Here is a 6,000-nt window from a genome sequence, read left to right on the forward strand (position 1 = left end):
TGAGTCGACCTACCTACTAAGGTTAGTAAACCTTTCCTCATACTAGAAATGAGTAAGCCTAGCATCTTAAAGGAGCGGACTCCACTCAATACAATTATACTAGGAAAACATAAAATAAGGGACACTCTCCCCTTACAATAAGAGAAGAATAAAATCGTACTCCTATTTTGCAAATTGGTGCAGCTCACATACAATAGAATGAAATTGAATTCTTAAACTTTTGAATTGAACCTGCCTGCAATTGATACCACATATATTTTGGACTTTGGATCCTTTTCATTGATACTTGAATGTTAAAACTTCCACTTTTGCATGCAGCTTGTGTTAGTCATCACAGCCCTCTACTTCTAGCTGTAGTGAGTGGTCTGCTAATGGTAGCATTTGTGGTATGCCTTACTTTCTTCCTTCCTCTAGATGATAGTCCTTGCTTCCCTGTTGCTTCTTTGATCTCCCCCTCATAATCAGTGTAAAGAGTGGAACCAAACTTTCTATCCTCCTCTTCATATTCATAACTATCTAATAATTGAGTATCTTTATCTTCCCCATCCTCAGAATTTATATGAGTTTATTCATCAGAATCTTCAATTATCTCGTTCTGTCCCTGCTTGTCAGTCCCAGTTCTTCTTTCCTGTGCCTTGTTTTTTTGCTCAGCCTTGCCTTAGATTTGTTTTTTTTTCTATTTTGAGGAGAGTATTCCTTTTGCTGATCACCGCTGCTAATACCAGGAGCTGTAAGCTCAAAACATTAGTCCTCTTGTGCATGGCCTGCATCCTGATATGATTGGCCTTCATGACTAGCATTACCTTGTTGTTGAATCGTGGGTCTTTCATTAGGATCTGCACCTCTTGTATCCTGTTCACTCTGTTCTACAGCAATCTGATGAGGTGTTTGAATGTCATGCATAAGTTGTGTCAAATTGGTTTCCCCTTCGTGCAAATTAGATAACTTCTCCTTCCTCCCTTCATCCACTCCTCCAGAAATTTCACAAACATATCAGAATTCTCCACAGAATTACCTTTAGGGGGCTGGTGAGGAGGGGAATATGATGCATTACCCGTGCTTTTAATGATAGAATCACTCATATCCTGAGCTTTACCTAAAACCTTTTTGGTTTGGCCTTCATGATCTGCATTTTTATTGCTGCTATCAAGTAGTGCCAGGCTGGGGCCAATTTGTTCATGCATATCTAATTTAGTAAAATTATTATGAAAGCGACACTAGGAACCATACCGGTTTGCACTGCATTTTGTACTTCACCCAAGCCTTCTTTGGGCAGCAATTCTCTAGCTTTCCACACAGCCTTGGGGTTGACCTGTTCATAATTTTTATTTGATTTCTTTTTCTGTGTCTGCCACTGATCATCATGGTCTAGTAACACTTTCCATTGTTGTACTGTTGGTGTAACATTTGCAGTGTGTTGCACCTGCTGCAGGACACCTGTAGTGGAACTGCTAGGAAGTTCCTGTTTTTTATTTTCTCCTTTGGCTTTACTTTTTTTTACTATTTTCATCTCCATTCTTTTAAAATAATCCTTATCTCATGATTTGATTGTACAATCATTGATCCTATGGCCTTGATGCTTACAATAAGGACAATCATCAGGTATGTTTTCATACTCAATAATCTGCCACTTACTTTTGTTCAGTTCCTCTTCATCATAACCAAACCACCATGTTGAGGTCTGTCCAGTTGAATTCCAATTCTAGCCATGCTAACCCTAGTCTTATTGATAAAAGAATTTTTCTAGGTATAAAACCTTCCCAACAGGAGACAACAAGACAGGTACAATTTCTTTATAATAACAATTCCAAGGTAACTCTGGAGGAGAAATCCAAACAGGGACAATAGGAGTCCATGTTTGAATTCTCATAGGCTGACCCTCTATGGTCATTCTTTCTTTAGTTCACACAGTGACATTGTAAAGTTCAATATCCAAGTCTTTGTAGACACGTCAAGAATTAAAATGACCTATTTTAACACCTCCTGATAACTAATTTTGATTGATGAAACTTTTTCTAATTAGCTCCACCTTAGGCATGGTAGTATAAATTTTCCAATGTGAGTGCATCTACACCTATCAGCTCACTCAATCAAAAAATCCTCTTCATTAAAAATTATAGCAGGTCGACCTTGTTGCCTAGCAGCATAGGAATATATAACAGTGTAAGGAGCAGGATCTTGTATAACATCCCTTTTAGAACAAACATGATCATGTTGCCTCATCCTATTCTGATTGTCATGAGCATTATGTCTAACAAAGTTATTAGTTATTTGTGCGAATTGAACATTCCCAGAATTCCCAATCACCTATAAATTTTCATTCTCTTGATGTTGTCCCTGCACTTGTTTAACAGAATTCTGCACAGTAGTAACATTAAGGGTTTGGGGTTTTGGTTTTTAGGTTTAGGTTTTAGGGTTTAGGGTTTCTGGTTGTAGGTTTAATGTTTAGGATTTTTTTGTTAAGGGTTTAGGTTTTAGCTTTAAGGTTCAGGGTTTTAGGTTTAAGGCGTATGGTTAGCGTTTTTTTAATGACCCTTGGGGGGGGGCCAGAGGGCTTAGCAAAACCCCTAGGACTTAGCATAACTAACCAAAAATATGTACAAAGAGGGAGACATAAACCTGACTTCCGATCCTGAGGTGGTTCTGAGTAGACTTTCCGACAAAGGTAATTTCACTGATCCACTTACAAGAAAAGGAAACTAAAACAATGCACCTAAGAGGAGGACTCCTCTTAATACATATATTCTAGTAAATGCATAAATAAGGGAGACTCTCCCCTTACAAGTGGAAAGAATAAAATCTATCCTATTCAAAATGATTATACAAAAACTAGCACAATTAGTCTGAATAGGTCCCTAACCAAAAGGATACAGAAATTTTCACATAAGCTAGACGGTAAAACAATCAAGGAGGTTCCTTAATTCTTTTAAGTCTCTTTCTCCTCAGGTTCGCCATGCCATGTTTTTCTGTATTGAAGCTTTCTTTTGAAAGCTTACGAAGTTGTTCCTTGATGTAAAAATGTTGAACAAGGAACTAAGTTTTGAGGGGTAATCAACAGTATTGTTTGCCTTTCTGTAAGTCTGAGTGTGTTTGAATTGTTGAAGTTGGTAAGCTAAGTTGTATAACTCCATAATGTATTGCTGAAGGTTCCAAGGGGTCTGGCCTGATTTTAGAGCCATGTAATAACCAATTCTGAGTAAACTTCAAAGTGAATTTTCTTATATCCATGTTGAATGCACCAGTGAAGACCATGGTAGGCATCTTTAATTTCAGCTTGGTTGTTGGTACCAATTTCCCAAAGAAATGGTGAAGGCATATATCATGCCTTGCTGATCTTTTATGACTCCCCTCATCCAACCTGGGTTTTGGAGAGCACTACCGTCAGCATTAAGTTTGAAGAAGGGTTGATCAGGTTTCTCCCATTTCACAGTTTTAATCATAATTTCATGTCTGCAGCTTGCCATCATTCTGACCAAATCAGTCCTATTTTAGCCCACTAAATGTAGGGATAATTTAAGGACCCTCAAAATGGAATAGGATGAACTAGAGCCTCATACGTTGAATATTGTTGGTAATCATGTATAAATGTTTAAAAAGGAGTTTATAAGTCTGTTAGGTTGTGTTTGAGGTCAAATGTCAAGGAACGACCAAGACGTCCGAAAACTAGTCTTTTGTGTGCTGTTGTGTTCTAATGTGTTTTGTTAACATGAGTGTGATGTTTGAAGACAATCCTAGTGGAAGTGACCCTGGTACCTAGATGGGCATGTGTAAGGGTTAAACCTGGGTACGACTCCCCAAGGACGACCCTAAAGGGTCCTCGAGGAGAACCCTAAGTTAAACCCCAGAAGCTGCAAAGTGGGGTGAACTACGGCCAAGACTTATGGCCAGTAGCTTGATCTATGGATCATAGGTCCTGCCTTAGTTTAGGGAGCAAGTCTCCCATTTATGAGCCTCGGTCACTTATGATGGAGGATCAGCACGGCCCGCCAACCCACCTACGGTCCCTAGGTGGGGGTCGTAAGTGGCACCTGCAATTTGTCTCCTTCACACGGCAAAGTGAAGGTGGGTTGGTAAAATCCCCCTTTTCTTGGTAAAGTGTTGGGACGGTTGTTTTATGTTTATTTTAGGTATTTTAGGAGTATTAAAACATTTAATTGGTAATTTAGATTTCATAATTCACTTTTCTTAGAATCAAAACCATCCTCTCCTAAGAAGTTTCCTCTAGAACTCCATGGAAGATCAAAGTCAAGTTGGAGCTAGCGTTGGATTTCAATGGATTTCTTTTTCAATTATCACGGGTGGATCTCTTCATCTTGGATTAGCTATCACCCTAGAGCCAATTTCAATAGATAATTCAAAGTTAATGAAAAAACCTTTTTCTAACTCAAACTCATAGTTTCTTGCATGAAACAATTTCAAATGATTATATATGTTATTATTGATGTTTAACTGATGTAATTTAAGATGAAAATTTCTTGAACCCATGATCTTCCTTAAAATCCTAAATTTTGCTTATGAAGTGGGTTTTATGATAATGATTGGAAATTGATGGAATTATGCTTATATTGAATTATATTGTTGATCCTTGTTGCTATTATACCTATTGATGATAACTTGTTAGCATATGGATGTGTAGGGAAATATGGCCTTATGGGCAAAGTTATGGGAAATTCTTTTTGTGATGATAGAATTGTTGGGAATTGAATAGTGGGATTATGTCTTTGTAGAATGGTAAGTTGATCTAATCTTATTATTAAATGTAGAATAGATATAGAATTGCTATTGTATGGTTTGATCCATTTATGGTGGACCCGTTTCCTTCTTGTCTCTAATGGTGAATATGGCCTTGAAGGCACTATCTGGTGAATTGAAGGGTTGTAATTTTATTGTATAGATAGTTGTATGAAGTGATGGTGATCATATGAATGATGTGAATATAATGTTAAGGTGATCTTGTATAATGTTAGTGAATTGTGATGAAAAGAATGAGCTCTCTAAATGTAATATGTGAAGATGATTATGAAGAGTATTCATATGGTGATGTTGTTTCTTGATTTGGTAGACATACACGAAAGCTTATTGATTATGAACTTTTGAACTTGGTAGCCTTAGTGCCTTCTCCTTGATGCATGAAAGTTATGTTTAATGTGACCTCTTGACTAGGTAGGCTTTAGACATCCTTCTCTTGAGTAATGAATAAATCTTGACTGAAGTGTCTAGTTTAGTATGAATTGGTAAATCTAGATTGATAACCTCTTCTTAAATGAATGAATGAATTTTCGTTAGACCTAAAGTTAGTGCCTTCTATGAATGACTAATGAGGCCTCTAGACTATGTCTTGAACCGGTAGACCTAATCATGGTGCCCTTTCATGATGAGTTTAGATCCCTATGTGAATAATAAACATTGAAGCGGTAGACCTTAATGGTGCTCCTTCTTGTGTAAAATGATAAACTTAGAGATTGGTTTGCTGGAACAACATAAAACCCTCTCTAATACATTTACGTAAATGAAATTACTGTGTGGGAACTAAGCAAACCACAGAGTGGATATGCTTAAGGTAGTAGCTCTCTTGAGTATGAAATTAGAGTACAAACAAGTCTTTTGGTATCCCCTAAACCATGTGCCTATATGGGATGTGTCCTAGTTCTACCCTTGGCAAGTAGAACACCCTCCACAGCGTGGGACTTTATGACACCAGATTCCATGCCTAGCTAGTATGGTCTATGTTGGTTAATGCTTATTTATATCCATCATGTGGGATGTGCACTCTAGTTATTGGATAGGTTTATGACGTGTAGGTAGTAGTATGTGATGCTATCTACACATGGCACGAGTAGGCCTTGAAGGTGCTAGATTGAGTTTCCTAGGTCTTTAAAGTCCATTATGTGAAGTCTTGAATAATTGTTTTCTAAATTACTTAAGTAAAGAATGTTCTCCTAAAGATAGCATATTTAAATAGAAAGGTTTTTATATAGGGTGGCTTTGAGGAACGCTTAG

The sequence above is a fragment of the Solanum pennellii genome, chromosome 10 (genome assembly GCF_001406875.1).
Source record: "Solanum pennellii chromosome 10, SPENNV200".
NCBI classification, from domain to species: Eukaryota; Viridiplantae; Streptophyta; class Magnoliopsida; order Solanales; family Solanaceae; genus Solanum; species Solanum pennellii.